Source organism: Varanus komodoensis, unplaced genomic scaffold, assembly GCF_004798865.1.
Source record: "Varanus komodoensis strain SLA01 unplaced genomic scaffold, ASM479886v1 scaffold6_2, whole genome shotgun sequence".
NCBI lineage: Eukaryota > Metazoa > Chordata > Lepidosauria > Squamata > Varanidae > Varanus > Varanus komodoensis.
The window spans coordinates 3,458,475-3,482,557 of record NW_025336346.1 but is presented as its reverse complement, the minus strand read 5'-3'; the positions used below and the strand labels follow the sequence as shown (position 1 = coordinate 3,482,557).

The 24,083-nt window shown below is 42.8% G+C and overlaps 1 protein-coding gene across 2 annotated transcripts in view; it reads left to right on the top strand.

Moving 5' to 3' along the window:
* CACNA2D2 (calcium voltage-gated channel auxiliary subunit alpha2delta 2) overlaps positions 1 to 24,083 on the top strand; it is a 658,873-nt gene that overhangs the window by 242,432 nt on the left and 392,358 nt on the right. The gene's annotated exons all lie outside the window — the stretch shown is intronic.

The following is a 24,083-nucleotide window of genomic DNA, read 5'->3' as shown; positions in this document are numbered from 1 at the left end:
AATCCTGCCAGCCTTACTTCACTGAGGTGCCTGTGCTTATCCAAACCTGTTTGTGTTTCTGTTCCTTCCTTGGTCTTGTCTTCTAGGTATCTGGAGGCTTCTAGGCCACCTCTGTGGTTTGGGCCTCTCTGCTCTGCTGCTTGGGTCCTGGCATCCGGCCTTGGTCCCAGCTCCCTACACCCTTGGCCCAGATGGCCACTTACCTGTAATTTTCGCAACAAAGTGTCATGTGTCATCTCTCTCAGTACTGTCTCTGGTAATACTTCTGGTCTCATTAGCCCTTTCCTGCCCCAGTCAGCCGACCTTGCAGAATACTGTTGCATATGTAACCCTGTTTGTTTAGCTAAAGCAGCTGCAGAAACAAGAGCAGAGCCGCAGGAGAGAAATTCATTTTTGTGGTTTGCACTCTAGTAGGAAAGACTCAATACAATTGGTATTGTATAGTTCTACTGTTAGGCCCTTTCTTTGAAATGTGGGTAGAATTGTGTGTTTTATGTGTTTGCAGCAAATTCCAACTACCTCTTCGCGAATGCCAGAGCTAATAACCATGCTCTACTTCTAATATCAGTAAGCTGAAGCTGCTAGTTATTTATGGGTTCCTTTCCTGGCTTTAAGATTGCCTCTGTAAGTGGTATCACATCAAGAAATCATAAATTAAGCATTAGTGAGGGAATATCACAAAGCACCAGGGGTGAACCAGCTTTTCGGTCCCTGCCAGGGTGGCGGGAGTCCCACATACAGCTCATTCAGACACTCATTCCTTCAGCCTCACTGAGTTTAGGCCCAAGCAAGTGCATGTAGGATAGCAGCCTTAATCTAGTTTAACAGAATGCCTTTTGGGGGAAAGCATCAGGTTAGGTAACTTATGCGTACTTGGGAGTATCCACCCTTTGAGATGTTGTAATTTCCATTTATAAAAGTACATGTATTATTATATAAAATATTATAGAAATATCAACATATAAAATGGTGATTTAAAACCTCTTTTAGTGCTTGTGTTTGGTGTTATGGAGAACCTTTTGTTTTCTTTGAACACATCCCACTTTTCTGTTAAGGTATGATATTGATCTTTGCTCTGCATTTGGGGTGGGGTAGGGTGGATGAAAGCAGACATAATATTCTGGGGGATCTTAGTTATATTGGCAGAATATTTTCCCTCTTAATTTTAAAACATTTTTGTGTGGCATTTTATAAATTGAACACATTTCTTATGCGACACTTAGCTTCCTATGCATTGCATATAAAGAGTTTCCATGTGTTGAATTCCAGGGGAATTATGCAAAACTGTAAGATTGCCTTTATGTTATTATGGATAATCTTGTTGCTGAAATTAGCTATTGTCTGAAGTTTAAGAATATGCATATGTGTTCTTAGAAGGCAACCCAATATCATAGATAAAAATTATACCACTTTAACACACATGCACACACACATCTCCTTTCTCTCCTGATCATGTGGGTCCTGCTTCCTAAAGCCTTGGCAAATACCTCATTGTAGCCATTGTGTCTTCAGCTGTAAGTCTTTAAATGCCTTCAGTTCAAAATGCAGCCTTGGATCCTTGTGATCCGTTCATTGCATGACCCCACTGCTCATGAAGATCAGTCATCTTCCTTCCTAGTTACCTCTGTGTATGCCCTACATCTCTCCAGGGGCAATTCAGAGCAAAACAAACATTATTTTAAAAACAAATCCTGATACAAATTTAATCTAGAGTAGGGGTAACACCACTACTGCTCCTCCAACATAGATTGGGACCCTAGAATATGAGATAGGAGGGCTTTTAAAATTCAGAGCCCCCATGCCCACAGTGGAGTAAAAAGAAGACAACGACAAGAGCTGCTAGATACAGATTTAAGTTAGTATCTGTTTTGGCCATCAGAATATTATCCAATGTAAATCTTACTTAAAGTAGACCCACTAAGATGAATAGGACTTTGTTTAGTCAGCATGATTAACTTAAGTCTTGGTTATTTTAATGACGCTAGGTAGAGCTAACACTGAATACATGCCATTTTGGATGCCTTTTGGTTATCTTGTTCTGAAAATATACTGTTGTTTATATTGTTCCATCAGTGTGTAGTGTGCTTTACAGAATACAGAAGGACAGGTACTTGTCCCAGTGAGCTTAAAATCTAAAATCCAAAACAAGAGAGAGAACGGTGGGGGTGGGGGAGAGTCCATGGTACATAGGGAAGCACTGTCCAGGTTTGGACCTTGTTTGGGCCTTATCAGTAGATTGCTACTTCGGCATTTGCCGTTGTATTTATATATCTTCAGCTGCAGCATTATTGCTGTTACTGTTTTTCAGTAAAAAAGAAAAAAGCATGTCTTAGACATTGCAATGTCTCTTTAATAAGGGGCTGTGAAATTCAGCTAATTGGTGGTGGTTCAGTACTGCAGGTGTTTCTTTTAAACAAATGTGTTAGCAGCATCCACTAGCTGCTCCCTCTGGAGGTGGGGAGGCTATTACACAGATAAATTTTGTACTGGAATAGCCTTTAATATTCAGTGATGCACATGCTCTCTTAAATTACTTTCTTGTTTTGTGGAAATTAACAAGTGGAATGGGAAATTGTTTCTCTGCACACTTCTGACAGCTGAAAAGCTGGTGTTACAATGGTAGAAAGGTAAATACCCCCCTTTTTATAATGTAATATATTTGAGGACTTTACCGTGTGTTCAATATTTGAACAGGTGGCTGATAAATGCTTCCATTAAATGGATACTAATTTGAATATTTGGTCCACTTTTGTTCAAGGGGAAGTAGTAAGGCTGCTTTCTGGATGATGTGATGGCAGACCCAGAGGGAATAGTAGAAGCAAAGCAAATAGGGCTGCAAGCAACAGTTGTTTTATTAATGTGCCATCAAGTTGTCTTTGACTTACAGCAACCCCATGAGTGAAAGCCCTCCAAAATGTCCTAGCCATGACAGCCCTGTTTAGCTGCTCTAAATTCAAAGCTGTGGCTTCTTTTAAGGAGTCAATCCATCTCATATTTGGTGTTTCTTTTCTTCTTCTGCCTTTGACTTTCCCTAACATGACGGTCTTCTCCAGGGAGGTTTCCCTTTTCATATGTCTGAACTATGGCAGACTCAGCTTTGTCATTTTTGCAAGCAACAAATAGTAGAGCTGAAATTAGGAGAGAGAGCAGGTGGACACACTGAGGGTGGAAATATGTACCAGAAAACTGAGGAAATCAACTGATACCCCACCCCACAACCACAGAGCTATATGGGGCTGAATATCTGGTTCAATAGTAGAAACTGGCAGAACTTTTCCCCGTGTAAATGTCGCTGATTATTTTTGCAGTAATCTAATGTTCAGGTTCTTTATAGCTGAGTGAATAGTCTGGAAGAGGTTTGCATTGGCAACCTGGTACTATGTTGTGGGCTATCACATGAATATAGGGAGAACAGCTGTTTCACTCATTTGTCTTCTGTTGCTGTGCCCATTCCCGATTGCCTGCAGGGGCTTCTCAATGATGCTTAATTTCTTTTAAAGAACATATGTGCTGAGAAATGGAGTGTTTTGGCTGCTTTTGCAGCCTTTTTGTAGAATCTGTTGCTGAGGAGCAGCATGCTTCCTACTTTGCTCTAGCTTTTTCCAGCACCACTGCTGAAAACCCCTAAATTAGAGTAATCTGGAAGGCAGTGAGCATCCTTGCTGATATACCTGGTGTACAAATTAGGGAACATTTGGTGATTTCTCTAGTACTTGAGAAGGCTTCCTAGGATGTAGTAAGTAGAAAATGCACTGCAGGACATTGTGAAGTTCCTTTTGGAAACCAGAACTAGACAGCAATGGCTGACTCTTGGAATGATGGATGTCAGGAATGAACATACAGGGTAAAATGGAGCTAGAATATTAGTATATTTGAACAGATGAAGATTGTGGAACCTCCAACACATTTTGCATAAGCCATAGTGAAAACTAAACAGTGAGGCAGCCATGGTCAGTCAACCCTTCATCTTTGTCTAGGGGTGCTTCCAATTGAGCCTTTTATTATTTAGTCCACTTGCCTCTTCAGTAAAGTTTAGGTGGAATCTAGACACAGTAGCCTTCCACTTGTAACACTCCTATATTTTCCTGCAGAATTTTTTTCCTACTGCAGGAAATCCATTAAGAATTTTCATCTGGAAGTACCCTAGACCCATTACTGCTGCAGAATAGTTTTCCTGCATGAAAGCCCAATCAAAACATGTCAGCTCAGATGTTTAGTAGAAATACATGCATTGCTTTTGAACATTGTTGTTCTTTATCAGTTTTCCACGCCTGTCAGCTGCAGATCTCCTTGGCAGTGGGAATGTATTAACACAGTTTTCCGGCTATGTTCTATGGACACTGGTTCTGATAGAACCACTGTTGCCAAGTTCAACTGAATAACAGACTTTGGGTAGTTAGGGGCACAAGAAAAAATACACCTTTCAGTGTGGCAAAAGGGTGAGGGAGTCATGTAGAATCAAAAAGACGCCCTTTTGAAATCTCTAGGAGTGTGCAATGTTTTGAGACTAATGGAAAAATAATTACTACTATGCTTTTAACAATAGTTTTCATCTTGGAGGCAAACACATTTGTTTGGCCGATAATCTCTAAGGTGGAAGGTAGCAGCTTGTCCAAAGGTCCAGCCTTCAACTTGGGTGGAAATCTGATGTATACATTATGTGAGTGGGCTTAGGACAGGTAAACCGAACTTGCAGCATCAGTTACTGCAAGTCTGATACATATTTTTCTCCTGTCCTTATTCTTGACATAGGTTTTGAGACTTACACTCAGTGTTAGCTCCAAGGTTCTGAGGGGCCTTGTCCAACTCACCTTTTTTTATTCTCAGACTTGAACAAGTGCAGAGGTTTGCACTAATGCATGTCCAACAAAAGGATGTATGTCCAAAAAAATCTGGTTGAACATCCTATTGGCAGGTATTTATTTATTTATTTATTTATTAAAACATTTTTATGCCGCCCCATTCGCCGAAGCCTCGGGGCGGCTTACAAGGTACCTGTTGTCACAGGTATAAACCTTCAACATAGACCCAGAGAAGGTCCCAATAGAGTAATCCCCTCACTTTGCTTTCTTTTGACAGCTGTCAAAGGACAACCTATCAAGGAAGAAGCAAAGGTAGAAGTGTCCTTTATTCATAAAAAATGGGCTACTGCATCCTCTTCACAGCAAGATCCTCTTTTTCTTTTTTCCCTCCACGTCACCCAGTCTTCAAGGTTTTCATCATGCACATCCTCTAGCTGCTTGGGAATGTGCCAAAGTGCTCCTGCTTTTTGGGGAAAAGGAGTTTGGACAGCTAGCTGAGCATGACAGCAGATACCTCCACCTCCTTTCCCCCAGGCCATTGTCCTGGCTTTGGCTCCCCTTTTTTGGGCCTGCACAAGTGCAAATGTCTACATTTATACAAGCCTGACTGTAAATATCACACACACACACACACACACTTATACACACGCATGCACGCACACACACATTTGGAATACATTTTTTAAAAAGCAGAGCCAGCTAGTGCCAGCCCCTCCACAGGGCCACTTGGGCACTTTTGAGATGCTGTCATTGGCTGTGAAATCTGCGATTGGGAAATTTGATCTCTGGAAAAGGAAAAGGAAAAAGAGAAATGCCCCAATGAACCAAAAACTGGCTCACGATTATAGCAGGAAGGAGAAGACCTTAGGGCAGTTGGTCCCTGCTGGAGGACCAAAGGGGAGGAAGAAGGGACTGACCCACGGTGACCCCCGTTGCCTGCCACGGGCATTTCAGGTTCTTTGTGAAATGTTCTTGTTCTGTTCTACCATGCCTTATTGCCTGGTTGGGTCGGCATGGCATGGCCACCTTCCTATTCTGTCCAGGTTCTATTATCCGATATGTAAGGGACATCCCCCCTTCAAACAGGCTTTTTGATCAGCATGCTACTTCCATTATTCCTATGTCATTCCTTAAACGATGATCATAAATTAAAGTATGAGTGAGTGAAGCCATACTGCATTTCCTTCTCTGATTGACTCTTCTCCGTACATGCCCTTTTTCTTGGAGCTTGGTGTCCTGCAGGGACCAAGAGACTGGGAGGTGGAGCAGCAAAGCCGTCCCCTTCTTGACTGGGCTGTGCGAGAGAATCTCACGCAGCTACTAGGCCAAGTCATGGCTGGTCTCCCGTGTGTTGCTGCCTGTGCACGATAATTTTGGCAGCTGCTGATTGCCAAGATTAGTAAGAGGAGTGCCAGACCAGACCGTGCGTGGTTGGCTGCAGAAATCTCACACTCCTGTTCTATACCCCACGAGGCAGAATCATTCTGTGTGCCCACAGCTAGCTCTCAGCAAGGGCTTTCCCCTGCTCTGCTCTTTCTCCTTTTATTACGCTGACTGTCTTTGACAGATTCAACTGAAGGCCATTGTGGGCAGAAATATCCAAATATGCCTTCCTCTCTGTACTCGCTTTAAGTAGTGATAGACATACTGTCAGGCCAAGCTGTACTCTTCACAGGAGCCTTGGGGCTCACTCCATTGACAGATACTGGAAGGAGTTTTTCTCTGCTGATGAGATGCTTCCAGCCATGCAGTCACAACAGTTTTGACGTTCTGGGCAAGGAGAAAAGTGTTATCCTGCATTGTCCATGTTTGGCAAAAGCTACAGCTGACCAAATAAATGAAGGTGAGCAACTGTTTCAATACTTTTTTTTTCTAATACTGAGGCATACTTTCTACAAATGAAGAACTGTCATCAATTTCCTGACTGTTTTTTGGTTTGTCTGTGTACTGTTTTTTGTTTCATAGCATCTAACAGGTAGCGTTCCTGCAACCCTGCTTTGTTAAGTTTAAAAATGTGATGATAGAGTATCTATGGCTCCTAGGATATTTCACTCTCTCAGGCTGAACATCAAATTGTGCTGTTCTCTTTTTTGTAGTAACACCCTTTAATTTAACTAAATCACTGAATCAGTTCCTTAATTAGAGGTTAAACTGTGTGTGGTTGTTTTTTAATTTGAGCAACTTGTGCAAAGTTGTTTGGTGCTGTTTGAAACACAATATGTTTGTGTGTGATTCAGTGAATGCATTTAAGATGATTTTCCAGAAAGAAGAGAAAAAAGTATCCTTATACTTTTTTATATCCTTAAAAAAAGTATCCTTATACTGAGTATACAGTGCTATATCATTGCTATTGAGCATTAAACACACACACACAACTACAAAGACCTGTTGGAATTTAGAAGCTGCTTTAACCAGTGACTTGGAGAGATGTAAAATGCCAGGTTTACCTCACAGTCCCTGTCATTTTCTATGACAGCATCACAGAAACATAGAAATATAATAACAGAGTGGGTCAGAAGGGGCCTCCTGGGCCATCTAGTCAGACCCCTGGCTCCTGCCGGCTCCACTCCTGACATCATCCAGAGACATTTCTCAGTCAACAAGTTTATGCAGACCACCCTCACACACATATTGGCTACTCTTAATTTGAGAGGTGTGACTTTGGAAAGCTTTTGCTATAGCTGCAAAATGGCAGGCTCTAATGAAAAGGAAGGGGGTGCAGATGAAATCAGTAATATTCCATAAGGGGCATCAAACTTCTCCAGCATTATAGAGACTCTGTCCCATGTCCAGCATTGTTAAAGGGACAGAGGGCTAGAGGGTGTATAGTCTCCATAAGTGACTATAGGTCTTCTGGTAAGTCACTGCTCCAGTTCATTTCTTTAGAAAAAGCCTGTTTGTTGTTCGTTAAGAGACCATTTCTTTGAGTCATCACATCTGCTCTCTGCAATCAGTTTCATCCAGGTGTTTGCTGGCCCCCTTCCTTGTTGCTTTTCAGAAAAGATGGTTAACAAGTTTGTGTTTTGCCAAAATATTTGAAGATGGCTAGGAGAAGGTGAGAAATTTTTTTCATTACTGATGAAGTTGACTTTGAATTGCTTACACAGTTTGTTTTTATTGATTGTCTTTAAATTATTTTGTTAAGGAGCTTTATGCACTTGTTTTAAGCTACTGTGGGAGCAATAGGTTGAAAGATGAGGTAGAAATATGGAAAGTTAATAATGGACCAGCACTAATAATAAACTCATTATATATTAGTGTAATAGATGGACTCCCCCACACCCTCCCATGAATACACGGGGTCCTGCTTGAAGTTTTCCTTCTGCACATATACAAATACCTTTATAGTGATGAAAAGGAAAAGGGCTTTCAAAATATCAGCATCCATCATCTGAGAAAGCAAGCAAGCAAGCAAGCGTTTCTCAAACATCCTCCACACTACCCTGAAGATATTTTAAAATGGAGCTGTCTCCTTCAAAACCCTCCGGCACTTATCTCCTTAAGATGTGTGTGTATATATATAAAATGTATGTGTTTCAAAATTAGGGGCGTATGATTTGGTAAATGTCTCTGTCCTTTCTCTGAAATGTGTACTTACAAAAATCCTAGTTTACTAGCATGGGTATGCTGAGTAGCTTCTGATTTCTTGGCAGTGGATCTAAACCAGATCAACTAGTTTACTAGATCTAGTTTACTAGATCAGCTTGTAGAAGTGCATCTGTATCTTAAAGGAGAAATGTGAAAGCAGCATCGAGAGGTGTTGAAGTCATACACATTCTTGCTGCTGAATGTTGTTCCTCTTTGCACTATGGTCCTGTGCTGACTAATGCTGTGAAAACCTGAAGAGCCAGTAGTTCCATGCCATGCTTTCTGTAGAAGGTTGGCTGTTTCTCCCATAGTTATCACCTCTGAACCATTTACAGTAGGGGTGCTCAGCCATTTTAAGCTGTGCCCTGCATCCAGTGTATATGGGGAGACCAGTGTTCAAACGCATACGCATGTGTGTGCACATACACACCACTACTAGCAAGTTTATTCTTTTTCTGCTTATAAGGACCGTATTACTCACTAGCAATTTCAAATAGCATTCCAAGAACCAGTCCTCTGCATGGCTACAAAAAAAGTAAGCAGGGCAAGCTGAATCACAGCAGCTTCCTTCCTAGGCCTTGCCCTCTCTGCACTGAAGGAAAATCTGTTTTCTCCAATCAGATGAACATCTGGCTTTAGATGATCAAAGGAGAGGGGGTGGGCCCTGTGGAGGAAACTGGTGGCCAGACTGAATGAGTTGTGGGAGAAAGTAGCTGGGATACTCCAGCCACACCAGGAATGACTTCCGGGCTGTAACTCCTTCACCCTTGCTTACATCAGTAGATGCTGAATCTGAAGTGGGAGACTAGCCAGGTTTGCCCACACCAAGAAAGGTTTGCTGATCTCTATTTGCTGGTTGATTCTTGCTGCCGGTTCCTCTTCTTTGGGCAGCCAGTGTTCATTCTGATGGAGGTGACTGCACTTAGTTTTTAAAACTTCTCCTCCAGTTTACAATGCCATATGGGGCCACGTCATCAGTCAATTACAAATTCTTTTCCTATCTAAATTAAATGATTTGTTAATTTGGGTGAGTGATCGCTGCATGGCTGAGGAGCTTTGTCTGTGATGGTGAACAGCTTGCATCCTCTCAGAGACATATAGTGATTTGGTGCCACTGGATACTTTCCGAGGTTGTTTTCAATTTAGATGCGAATTGAATGAGGAGAAAAATGTTTCTCTTGGCAATTTGATAGGCACTTGCTTTCCTGACAGATGCTAGAGTTTATTATCCCACTGGGACAATGTTTTGTAGTTCAGAATTGCTAATTATTTCAAAAGCTCAGCTATGAATGAGGAGTGGGAGATGTCTGTTGCCAGATAGTGTTTCTGGGCTCATCTGTTTGTTTGCTTTTCTCCAGTGCCTGCAGCACATGTGGGCTGTGCTTGCTTGTGTACACTGGGGCACGTTGGCTAATTCATACTGAAGTTCTCAGTGCATGCTTTCATTCGGCTTCATCGGGGTTTCCACATATGTGAATGGAAATTGTCTTCATGACTTGTGTTTTCTAAACTTGCTGCAGGTTTTCTTATTTGAAGACAACACAATACAATTTTGGGTTTGGTTTGCCTTTGCAATAGAGTGACTCTACATCAGTCCTTTGCAATCTATATACTTCCAGAAGTTTTGGACTGCAACCCCCAGCAGCTCTAAACCAGCCTGGACAATGGCCTGATGAGAGGAGTTGCAGTGCCAGACATCTGGAGACAGGTAGCCTAGGACAGGCTGCTCTGCATCTATCTGTTTCAGGTGCAAATCTTTGTCACTTTCCCTCGGGCTTCTCTTCAAGGCCTTACCAGCCCTGTTTGTGCAGCGTAGACATGTGGTACTTCAGTGTGTCTTGTCTGCTCAATTGTGTGGCGTGCCAGAGCATCATTGGGTTAAGCCACATGGTTCAGATTCAAGCACCACAGAACAGTGCGTCCTTTGGCAGCAGTGATGGAATCTGCTTCAAGTCCACTATTGGCACAGCAGTAGCATTGGGAGCTGCTACATCAGCATCCTTTCCCAGCCTGATTCGTACTCACTCTCTGTCTAATACTCTGCTCAGCAAAGTGATACCAGACTATGTCCAACTTAGTTTTTTTATTTCCCTGTGGCATTGCTTACGCCTAGTGTACACAAAAAGGGAACTTGGCAAAGTAATCACTAACACTGCTGAAGTCTGCCACTTAACACAAGTTCTTAAATGTGTTCCCTTGTGGATTTTGCTGCCTTGGTGTGTCTAATAAGCGATGGTTTGGCTTCTTTCCTTCACATGCATGCAAAACTGCCTTCAGGTGTGAGGGCATTGCTCTCTCCACCCTGCCTGTGGTTCAGTCCTTCACAGGTGGAGGCACACCTGGCACCATAAGCCCCGTCAGCAAGGCTCGGTGGGAGCTGCCCTGCCTTGCCCACAAAGGCTCGCAGAACATTGTTAGCAATGTATGTCAGAATGGTGCCTTTGGGATGCCTCTAAGTCATGCATCTTCACAACACTGGCTTTGCTGTTCACAGGCAAGTGAGCTGGTGTGCACTGCCCAGTCACCCCTGCCTGGCTCCTCCCACCAGCGCGCTCAGGCCTTGGCCTCACTGTGCCTTTGACAGGCTTAGATCTGGAGTCAGATGGCTAACTCTCACGTCAGGCTCTACTTGCAGCTTCCAAGGCATATAACAAGTTGAGAGTCCACGTGTGAATGTAACGATGCCATTTTCCGTCCTGAAACACATTGCTGCTGCGTAGCGTTTAGCCTCTCCTTCGTGCCGGAAGGACCAACTGAGAACAGCCACACACTTGCTGAGCAGTGACAAGCCAGGATTCTGAATACGCATTTTGGATACCACACACGGTGGTAAGCGGCTGTGGCACTGTTGGCTTAGCTATTGCTGCTGAACAATGACCTTTGAGCTGCGGCATTAGATTGTGCATCTGGGTCATGACAGAAGCCTGTATTTAGGAATGGTCACATTTCCCCCTCTGAATATGGAGAATGCTGTGTCAAGTCAGAAAACGGTTCTTTCCTCCTACATAAGGGACACTGATGGGCAGTGCAGGGCCTCTGCAGGTTTTGCCTTTTTTGCAAGCCCCTAGGCAATGGGCTATAACAGGGCTCAAATCCGGACAACAGGGCTTGGGGTGAGCTGCGTATGCCAAGTCCTGGATAGGCTTGATGTTTTAAAACAAATTGGTAAGCATTCCTGACTCCATGGGAGCCAATGCATAAATTAATTTCCAATTACTTTTGTGGAATTAAGCTAAGCATGCTGTGCACAGTGACAATGTGTGCGCACACTATAAATCTCTTACAAGAGAGCAAAGGTGCATTAATTACTTTCCCCCTTCCCTAGAGTAATGAAAGAACTCACCTGTACACATCCTTTTCTTTTACTTTTACAGAAATGGCTGCCTTCAGCCAGTTTCCACAAAAAATGATGAAGACCCTTGTGTCATCTAACAAGCTTTTTGGAGGAAACAGACTCCCGTGTGAAAAGGTTTAGAGAGATGTTGTGGCGTGGTGGTGAAGAGCACAGGACTGGGACGCAGGAGATCTGGGTTCTAGTCATTGCTCAGCCATGGAGCTCACTGGGTGATTTTGGGCCAACTCTCAGTCCAACCTAACTTGCAGGGCTGTTGTGAGGATAAAATTGAGAGGAAGAGGATTATGTAATCTACCTTGAGTTCCTTGCAAGGAAAAATGGGGCAGGGATATGAATAAATATATAGTTTCTGCCGTAATAAATGTGTTACTCTTAAAGTTGCTTTCATACTATGCCACTTTTTTCCCTTTATTTTTGAGGTCTTCCCTAGTCCTTCACTTACAGTTGGGTCAATGTATTGCTCTGCACCTCATGAAATATGCAAGCTGGTATGAACACGTGTACTGTGCATGTACTGATGACACACACGTTCATTATGTGCTACTTCAAGCCATGTCAGAAGCTGCCTGAGAAGGGTTTGCTCATCAGGCTGCTCACCATTCACTCTGCACTTAGGCATCCCCCTCCTGCCAAATGCTGGATATTTAAACAAAATGTTGTATATGCTAACAAGCAGGTGCAGTGCTAAACAAGGAAATCCTGTTAACATATATTATTCCCTAGCAAGATGCATGCCAAGGCAGTCTTGGACCTCTGAGCAAAGATGACTCTCTGAATATAAGCAACTGGCAAATATCAAAGTAATGAAATTGGAATTCTTCCAGGGAATATTATTTTAATGAAGCATCGTAGCATCAGAATAATTTTTTACAGTGCTATATGGTAGCTCAAGGAGGTTACTAAGGGATTTTGTAAAGGACAGAATAATGAGAACAGACCTGGTAGGGCTCTCAGCATAGCAGACATATCAGCCCAATTCTAAATCCAGTAAATTCTTAAGATTTAACTACCCTTCTTCATGCTATCCCGGACCAAATTCCTTTAAATGCATGTTAACACCATGAGGTATCCATTCTTTCAGTTCTCACAGAATTAAAAAACCAAAGTGAACAACTAAAGAGCAATAACTTTTGGCAAGTGATAGATTTCAGCTTAGTTTTCTGTATTTATTTATATGGAGCAAAATTCCTGTAGACTTTTACTCCTGTTTCTAATGCAGCTAATGGCAGTACAAAACAGCTACTGCTTCTTTGAAACATATAATCCAGTAAAAAGTGTCCAGCAGTTCTTTATTTTTTTGGGGGGGAGGGGGGGAGATTATTATATAGGTACATTTTGTGCTAGAACTGTCAAAAATATTTAGTGATGTATTCACTTGTCTAATTTGTGTACATGCTTCATGAAAATTAACAAATGGTCTGTGTAAATGGATTCTGTGCACCCTTTGGACAGCTGGAAGCCTGTTAATATGACATTAGAAGGATAATGGTGGGCATGTCGTGAGCAGAGCCGACTGGAGCTGGGGGTCAGACTAGATGGCCCAGGAGACCCCTTCTGACTCACTCTGTTTCTGTGTTTCTATAAACACCTCCTGTAATGCAATGGAGTGAGAACCTTGCAAACCTTTTGATATGTGAATTTTTGGCATACATTTGCTGACTTCAAATGGACACACATTTGGATATTTGGCCCACTTTTGTTGAAGCCTTGTGTTGTATGATTGCTAGAAAGTTCTATGCATTCCATGCATATTTTATTGAAAAAGAAAAAAAAATCCTGGTGCTCATGGCCTCCACATTAGGCACCCCTGTGCAGAAGCTGTTTTAGGACCTATAAAGGGGCACTCCTGTTCAAAAAATCTCCGGTACTGTTGGGGACTCCCATTCAAAAATCTCCAGTACAGGCAAAGACACACTTCTTACTTTTCTGCTAGTTTTGGATGCACCAACTGTATAAATTATATTATTGCTTCCAAGCTGCAGACTCACAAGACTTTTTCCCCCTTTTCAAAATGGCATGTTTCGTATATCAGAGTTTCCTGTCCTGTGCAGCCGTGGCATCGAACCTTTGAAGTGGAGGTCTCATACGTATGCATAAGAAAAATCTTGTGCACATTGGTTGGTATTTTAATGAAGTGGGATTTGATACTAGCAAATTCTCCTTTAAATCTGAATTAATAACAGCATTGTTTTCTGTTCCTTTCTAGTTTGTATACACAGCAGGAAGAGGGGTGGGATGTGGTGGGGCACATGAGGTGCAAGTCGAGGATACCTGTAATATTTATCGCCTGCAGTTTTCAACAAGGTAATTTATGCTCTGAATTCATGTTTTGATCATACTTTTCCATTTCATTTATTCATTTAGGTGGCTTTTCCTTGGGCTTCCAATGTAAAGGGAAGAGAAATAAGTAGAAACCCAAGAAGGAAAGTTATATCTTAAGTGACTGCAGAATAGATAAGGAGAAACAGGGAAATGTGTAGTATGGACCCAGCATTTGTGGTGGTTCTTGCATCTCCCTTGGATAAAGCTTTACCGTGACATCCTTTCCATTAAATAGAACATGTTCAAAAGAGCAAATTGCTCCTATTTCCCCTTTTACTTTTCTGCCATAAAAAATTGATCTCACATCACATTCTTATTTCAAAGAGTGTTCAAAAAAATTCTCATTTTGCACACTGAAAGCTTCATAAATCATTTTTTAAAAGAAGAAACCCAAAACATGTAAAAGGATCATTTAATACACAGATTTCTTTTGCAAGATGGCCTCCTTTTGGGTAGAGGAGGAGATAAACGCAACATAAATAGTTCTAAACGATTCTATTACCCTCCTCTGAAGGAGGACTTTCTGACTGTTCAGGGGTTATGGAATGCACAGAAGCACCCCTCTAATGTCTAGATGCAGGGTTCATAGGACAGGGGCTATGTTAGAGATGCCTCCTGGCCTATCAAGAGAACTGAAGCACACACAGAAAGTATTTTTCCTTTGTTACGTGTAAGACTTGGAGACTCATTGGATAGTTTACCTTTCTAGGACAGCTCTTGAGTGCACTCCAGATATTTGGGATGGCCACTTCCATCCTTGCTGACCAGCAGCCATGCAGGTTGGGGCTGACAGAAGTTTTAGTTCCAACAGCTGGAGGATATCAGATGAGAGAAGGCTTGGGTGTTCTGGTCACCACCCGGCTATGAAGCCCACTGGGTGTCTTTTGGCTAGTCATAGACTCTCAGCCCAGTCTCCCTTCCACAGTTTTCATTGTGAGTATAAATGAGGAGGTGGAGAAGGATTTAGAGCCATGTTCAGTTCCTTGCAGGAAAAAGGCAGGATACAAATGGAATAAAAATAAAACACATATGAGAGGTCACCTGCTTGATTGAATGTTCTTATCTGGAAATTAAATGTTCTGATCTGAAAGTGGGGGAATTCAGATATTTTCACTGACCTGGTAAGATCACTTCCTGTCGAGGTTTACAGTTCAGAGGCAAGAGACCTGCTGGTGCTCTTCTTGAAGCCCAGATCCCTCTGTCTGACATAGAGATGACTCAGGCAGTTGAGTCACCCTCTGCAAGCACCCTCTCCTAAGTAGAGCCTGGTCAGCTCTTCACTATGCACCTGCTGTTAGGGTAGTGAAGCAAGACAAAAGGAGGCTGCAACTCGAACAGGAAAATTTGTGCCAGAGCTGCTACTATTAAGCCAATTCAGAGGGTGGATGGGGCAAAGGGGGAGCTCCTTTCTGTGGAATCCTCCACACCCTGCTTCCTAGGTGGTGATTTATGAGCCTCCTTGATGGTCTGTAAGCTTATTAACACCCCCCCCACACACACACACACACAACTGGCCATGGCTCATGGTGCAGTTTAGGAAGCTCTGCTTGGCTTAGCATGTTGTCTGTACTCACATGACATGCTGCACCATGATCCGACTGAGAGGCCAAAGGGCCCCTCAGCCGGATCAGCAGAAGGGTGTTGGTGGTCTGGCAAAGACGCTCCAGCTGATGACAGCAGCAAAGTGGCAAGGTATGTGTGGCTGACATCAGTTCCCCCCCATGCCCCTGCCAGTGCTGGGGGTGGGGCTCAGCAAGAGGTTGGGGGGAAGCTACTGGGGCCCATACCTGCCGATCACCCAAACCCCATCAAGGCCCAGGGAGGCGGTGGCATCAGTGGCAGTGGCGGCCAGCAGGGAGGCCTGGGCAGCCCTGGCTGTCCTGCATGTCCCCCACTCCAAAGTCCTGAGCTGTGCTTGGGAAGGAAGAGGAGCTCGGCAGTTGCTGGCACCACTTTTGCAAGCCCCTCAGCACTTGTGTGGTGGATGTGCGGCAGGCACCAAATGGTTCCCACTGAAGAATTATGCTCTGTAGGTCTTCCAAAGCTGGTAGGGGTGGCATTGACAGAGTTCATGCTTTTGTCAGGACAGCATATGCTCCCAGAAGGATCTAAAGTTTTCTCAGGGGAGACTAAACTGGAGTGGCTACATCCTAGATACCTTAGATGCAACCCTGGCTTCTAAGAAGGTGCCACCAAGAAGTAACACATCAGAACCCAAGATAGCCTCTCTGATAGGGACAGTGGAACTTTTCACTCATCCTTTTGCCTAAGTGTGTCATTTCCCGTTTCTTATTTTTTTGGCTGCTGTGCCTAGCAAAAATTGCAGTCAGAAACACACGCAAGTTTGATGAAAGATATGTCCCAGTACATGCTATCTCTATAGTAGCTGATGGGATATTATTGGCCTGGAAGGACCTGTCAGTGACATACTTCCCTGTGTTGTTCTGCTGTAAGTGGTTTGCCTGCAAAAGAAGTGCAACCCAAGGAAGGCGTTAATGGGCAAGCGAGGCCATCCTTGTCAAACAGCTGCTGCTTTGGTCAGCAGATACTAAAGATTTTGCTGATTTGATGCCACTCATTTCCATTTTTATGTGCTCTGGGAGTAAGGAAGGAAAAGAAGAGAAAAACTCCAGTCCAAAGCAGAGATGGGGAGCGGGTATCATTTTGAATTATTATTTCAGATATAAAAATGCCTGCAGCTGGAATCTTTCCCCTTGTTTGTTCTCAGAGTTAACTCTACAGTGCCTGTTTGTAGGGAAAGATTTTCACAGGAAATATCCTTCTACTCCACATGTATTGACCAATTCTTATTTATTTCCTTCTGCTTTGTCCCACACAAATGTAGCCTAGCAGGTGGCCTGTGGTAACATTGTAGACACTGCTCAAAATACTATCTTGTGCTACAGGTAGTTGTTAAATCATTTGAGATCAGAAATGCAGAACCTAGTATAATAGGTTTTATACAGGCACGTCCGCGATTTACATAACAGTGGGATTTAAAATCCAAAATGCAAACAGCCTGTGCGTTAGTTAGCAAACTGGGATCATGTTGGTACCTTTTTATGTGGTTTAGCTACATTGAGATTAAAGTGATTTGCACAGCAATTCCATAGTTATATACAGCTGCATCACTTGTACATCCACAAGCTGTGGATAATGGCAAACCTACGATTCAGTTTCTGTGCTCCTGGTTTGATGTACCATAAGAAATCAGGGTTAGAGCTACTGTAATGCAGTGCAAAGCGCAAATCTGAGCTAAGCCTTGAATATCTGGCAAGTCCCTGTGCTTCCGCTTTGGCCCATGTCTTCCACTTCTTCCATGACAGTAATAACACAGGCTATCTCACAGGGCTGTTGTCAGGATTGTGGGGATGATGCATGTGGCGTCCTCTGAACACTCAAGAAAATGCTACATAAATCACAAGCCGTCACAGAACTTGAAGGATACAAACATTCACATACCATCAAGGCAAGGGGCACTGGTTCCCCACCCCAGAAATAGGGAAAGGGTTGCAGAAGAGAAAACAGCAGTTGTCCCAGCTCAAAATTAGCTCCCTGCTCGACTGTATAGCTGTGATTCAGTGGACAACCAGCTCAACACGCAGTTGGAACTGTGCTCTTTTGTATCTTACCTTGAACTCTGACCTTCCCGTGGTGCTTATTTAGCACTTCTGCACCAGGAAGTGCTTTGTACAGGAAGTATGTACCTGCTTTATCCGAGCAGGTACATAGCATGTACAAGTAAGGAGGTGTCTCCTACTATATGAACTGAATCATATAAAAGCATGTGACTGTAATGTCTTGGTCTTATTTATTCCCTGTGAAGGAAGAACTTGGTCAATAATTGTGAACTTACTCCTTTTATTGTTAAATAATTCCATATTTAAATACCTATCCATAATCAAGATGCATCTTCCACCCCAGTTTCCACATTCAGGTAATTTTGAAGAATCAGAACAGTAGCCTGAAGAAAAGGTATCCTGTATTCACAGAGGATGTCACTTCCGAATGTCAGTGTTGTATTTTGGTTTCTTTCCCCTTCAACTGCGAGCTAAGCCAGAATCTTTCAGGCTATGCATATGTAGGGCGATTCGCTGATGGCTCATCTTTCTAGCAGGCTTTTCAAGAGAAAGTCAGTTTTTACTGCTTTTGCAAATTGTCTTGTGCCTACTCAAAACTGGCCTCCTGAGCGAAGAGCTTTGCCAACAGCATGCACTGCGAAAGGACTGTTAGGGTAACAAAAAGGAAGAATTGCATCAGTTTGCTGTATTCTTTTGCCTGTTTATTACTTACGATAGTTACGAATTGGTGTAACCACTCCACCATTCCTGAATTTTAGCCATAAGATTATACCACTTAGATGTTGTTTAGCTGCTCTGCATTCATTCTTTCTGTAGTGGAGTAAGTTACACAAGATGTAAGTGAAATATAAGTGCTGTGAGTCATGGTTCCATTTTCACATGTTAGAAAGCCACAGACGGTTTTCCTTACAAAGCACTCTTTATTGACCAAAAGCACAAATCACCCAGAATGACTCTCTGAGCATGCACAGAGCAGTTTGTTGAACCCAATCTAATAATAACCTCCAGGAATTATCCTTAGGAACCTGCCTTTGCCCCTTCCCTTCAGGAGAGGCCTTCTGAAAGCGAGTACGCCTCTTCTGTGTGCACCAGTCCTCTAATTGGGGCACCCACTTCTGCTGACGCCACATCATGGGTCAGTGCCTGAGAAACTCTCCTGCTCCAGGTCCCCTCCCACCAACTGTACAACTTGGTTATTCCCAGGGACTGCCTGCCCACCTGGGGAGTCTGGCCTTGAGATAAGTCTCAGCTTGGACCCCATTCCCAGACTTGCCCAAGGTCTGCTTCACATTCCCATTCTTCGGAGGCCCAGCCAGCAGTCCTTGAGAATGAGTGCCCAAAGCAGCCATCTTTCTCATTCCCAACAATAAGCTATTCATGTATTAAATGGGAGGCATTGTTTTCAGTAGACATGATCTGTGTGATAATAGTATACTATGGACTATCATTCACTGTACTGTATGCCTTTTTATGGTCGAAAGGGTCTGGTCTTTCTTCTCTCAAGCATGGGATGGGAGGACATTAAAATGTGAGTTTTTACTATTTTGCAAAAAATAATTCTTGAAACGCTGCTAGTTTGGGCCTAAAAACAAGATGATGGCTTTATTGGCATGTAATGCCAAGCCATGTTCTAACTTCACAGTGGCAAGCTGCGGTGAGGAGTTCAGAAACATTCACTTCTATTTAAGATCAACTGTAATTTTAAACTTGAATAAGCTGCAGTTAATCTTAATTATGGCTTGTTGAAACAAGCTCCATTGAAAACATAGTTTGTTTATTTCATTTCTATACCTCCCCACAGCCAAAGCTCTCTGGGCAGTTTACATAGTCCTTAAAACAAATGATAAAAATATAATAAAATATCACAAAATCAGAAAAAACTTTGAAAGTTTATTATCATAATAATATAATTTATTATATAGATAATAAAAATGGGGGATAACAAAATGCAAAGAAAAAGAGGGGGTGGGGAAAGAGAGACACTCTGAAAAACACCCAATGAAGTTTATGAAGCTTGTTTCAATAAAGCATAGATAAGGTTAAATACAATTTAAAGTTTGACTGTAATGCTACATGTGGATTATTTAATTCTGATTTGACAGCTAAAAGACTGATATTACAAAGAAAAGATAGAAAAATGCTCACTTCATATAAGTTAATGGATTGAGGACCTGGCAATGATTTCAGCATTTGAACAGGTGGAATATAAATGCCACGTTCAAACTGATATTTATTTTGATATCTGGTCTGCTTTTGTTGAAGCCTATGTATAATTGCTAAAAGGTTGCATTTTCATATATATTCATATCATAACTATGGGTAAATATAGATTCATATACGTATATTTTAAAAATTCATTCTAATTCAAATTTTGTAAACCCAGTTTTTAATATTCCTAAATAAAGGTCATGTGAATTGGTTCAAATAAACTCAATTATTTCTATGCACATTTCCCATCAATGTGCTTTCTGTTGTATATCACTTGAGATGCTCAACTATTATTTTAGGTGAGTGTTTGAAAGTGATGGGCACTTCCTCAACTAATATATGAATTAGACTGTGGTTAGCCTTTGAATTTTGCAGTTTTCCAAATGTTGCTGTTCTCAACTCAAAAAGTATGAAATGCATATTTTATGTTAAAGATGGGCAAATATTTACATATTTCAAGTATATACAAAATGCACACATTTTGGATAAATCCATACAAAAATCCATATTTTAAGGCAAAAATCATGCAAAATATAATTTGTAGAAAAATAAATGAAAATAATTTTTCCTCCCATTAGATCATGGGTCCTCAAACTACGGCCCAGGGGCCGGGGCCGGTCCGCCATGCCCATTTATCTGGCCCACCATGCCCATTTGGACCTGCCGTGTGCACCCGCACCTATGCCCTCCACCACCCACCTTATCCCCCTAGTGGGGAGGCAGCAGTTTGCTCACTTGGAGAAAACGATCGCCAAGCGAGCAAACCGCTGCCTCGTGTGCCTGCCTGGTGATGCGCACCGCCCGCACACCGCCCTGCACGCACTGCCAGCACCACCTTTCCAGCCTGCGTCCAGCACCAGCACCGTTCAGCTGGCCCCCTGGTTAAAAAGTTTGAGGACCCCTGAATTAGATGATGCAGAAAGGAATGGAATGGATTTATGAATGAACACATATGAAAATGAGATGGATTGGAAATAGACTGTACTGTCTATTTTAGTAGAACACGTATAGACATTCTATTATGCACTGCTTCAGTACTGGAGGGTCCCTGAATTCCTTGATGTAGACTTATTGTAACTCTTGTTTGAAATAGAGCTGGAATGCACACGTGTGCACACACACACACACACACACACACACTGTGGTTTTAGTTGCATGATTGTTAAATTGGTTCTGTTATATTGTTAGCCACCTTGTGGGAGTCTCCTTAACTGAACAGCAGGATACAGGCACTTTTATTAGTAAATTAAATAAAACACTTTAATTATTCTGTGCACTTGATCGCAGGCAAGTTTAAATTCATGTTCACATAATAACTTGCAGACCCTTCTTTTTCCTTTCTGGATAGTCCACATAGAAGAAGCACAAGGTGAGACCACAGAATGTCCTTGAAACTGCATGACTGTGACAGGATGAGGGAGAAGGAGAGGGAAACCGCATATCAGATGACTTTCCCGTACTCTTGGAGGACTAATCCTCCATGACAGTTCTGGTGATCGAAGTTTCATGACCTGGCACAGGAAATTCAGTGGCGTTGCATTTTAAAGAGAGACGTTAAATCCAGTCTGAGGTATATGTGACCTGGTTCTTAGCTTTGCCCGATAGCAGAAGTTGCAGGCTGGGGGGAGATTGAATATAATGTGGGTGTAATTCCATGATGTTAAAGGCAATTGAGTGTTGGTTAGTGGGATATCAGAACTGTACAATTGTGCCCATTCTTCCTGTAAAAGAGCCTTCAGGGGATGAAGGAACACATTCTGAGCCAGAGGAGAGTCGAAATGCTGGGACCCAAGGGCTCCCAGGTAAGTAAGGCAGTCTTTGAAGATCAGTCCATTGTGGGAAAACTTCGTGACCATGGTAATGAGGAGGAGGTGAACCAAACAGCATGACTCCAGGGCCTGACTCCAGGTGAAGAGGGCAGACCACTGGAGAAATGTCAGGTATGCCGAGCAATTGGCCCTTAAGCAGGAGGATCCACCTTGACGTCTTTTCAGTTTGGGAAGGAGGAGAGGTATTCCATTTGGAAACAGCTTCTTACCGATAGGGGAGAGAGTGGGCCCTTCTCTTGGCCACTGCAGACTGTTCAGGGAGACTGGTCGGATTCTGAGGAGAAGGGGGAAGGTGCAGGAATGAGCATAGGGGAGAAGACTTTGAAGTTTCAAGGTTGCCTAGTGAAGTTCTTCATGCAGAGTTGAGAATTGGCCTACTTTGGAAAGATGAAAGGGTTTTCAAGCGGGGAGGAGGGACATATGCAATACCCAGTCCTTGACCCAGTAAGGAGGTGGTGGGAGAAATGAGCTGCCCAGCTGGAGGGGCTTTACCATTTTGTTATCTTGCCCTCAAGCAACGAGAGCTACCCTCAAGGTGGAGCTGGAAGTTATTCTGAAAGGGAGGGATGGAGAAGTTTCCAGCTTAGATTCAACTCTTTACATGAGCAGATGCTTCTCCCTCAATTTTGGTAGAATGCTATTTAGAGTTTATGCTGTTCTGTAATCTGCTGAGTTTCAATAAAAGAGCTGCACTTCAAAGGATTATCTTGAGTTTAAAACCAGAAGGAAGCTGGAAAAGGACCAGCTCACAACACTCCGTCGCATTTCTTTAGTGGCTGCTATTCTAACTTCATTTGTTTCTTTGTTGTTACTTTCTGCTTTTATTTCCTTGTACTTTAAAGACAGCCTCACTGGTCACCATTGATATAATCAGAAGTTGTCCTTGTCCTGCTTCATAGGAGCAGGAGGAGAAGGGGAATAACAGCAATGGCTTTTAGAGATTCTGCAGCAGGCATGCCAAACCCAAGGGCTTTGGGTCAGAGCTTTGACCCTTCAGGATTCTCCAACATGCCACACCCCTCCCAGAGGCTGCATCCTGTTCCAGGGGTCGGCAGCCTTTAACACTCAAAGAGCCGTTTGAACCCGTTTGAAGACAACACTGCATGTATCGTTTTTTACCTTAATGCTATGTATATCTTCATTGTGGTTTAACTGCAGCTCTTGTTCGGTCACTAAAAACTGTTATTTTTAATCTTACATTATAAACTAGTAGGAGTTCTTTCATATATTTTGAATAGGAGAACAGCTTCCTGAAGAGTCAAAGTCAATGCTAAAGGGCTGCATGCATTAAACAGCAAACCCCATAAGTTCGTCAGCAGTAAAAGCAAATGAATCTACCCACGTATCATTAAACGTTTGGTTTTCTTCAGAAACTTTTCTTCGATTTATCCATGGTTGGCCTACGGTGGGGTGGGGGGGGACTCAGTAAATCAGCGCGGGTCCGCAGATTGGCGGCTGTGCTGGAGATATAGGTGTGTTTAGTGACTGATTAGCAGCTAAACAGTCAAGTGCTGTGAATTGTGACAGGTCCCAAGCGCAGCTTTTAACATTCAGATGAAGGAGATTACATTGGGACAAAGAGAATCTTTTCAGCAGCATTTCGTGTAAGGTGAGAGCCTGCAGGAAACTTGTTTAGCAGAGGAATGTAGCGATTTACTTAACTAGCTGATTTACTTAACTAGCTAGTGCTGCGATCCTGTGAGTGGAGCTTCGAGCAGATCAGCAGCTGTGCTGGCGCGTGTTTTGAGTGACGGAGCCGCAGCAGAGGGGTTCAAGAGCCATGTGCGGCTCCGGAGCCGCAGGTTGCCGACCCCTGTCCTATTCATTTGGTGCTTTCCTGGTTTTTGTGCACTTCCCCCCTATTCTAACAGATGGAAATGCCTCTCCTAAAGGTTGGTTAGTAGCAGCAAGAGCTGCACGTGAAATATCCTGGCTTCTTTGGTGTTTTGCCCCACCACCTCTACCTTTGGCCATATGTAACATGAGAATGTGGCTCTGAGAGCAACTACAACATGGATTGTCACCCTCAGGCTGAAAAACGTCTTGTGCCTTTCCTGTAGAGAGTGCAGTCTCCCCCACCTGTACAATACTGTATGTTGTGAACAGCCACATACCTGTCTTTATGAACCTGGGATTGAATTTTGCCTGTTACATTATGGATCGGAAATATAAAAAGGAAATTCCACTAGAAACCTGTTGTTTGTTCTGGGAGGAGTAAACCATGTTCCTACAATGCAAGGTGGCACTTGATTGGTGTGTATGTATATTTATGTGTGTGTGTGTGTACAAATCATTTAGTTATATAGAACATTTATTTAGATATTTCTTCTGCCTTGGAGCAAATAGTCACTGGAATTGTAATCTTTAATTGGTTTACTAGAGTAATTGATTTAAAACC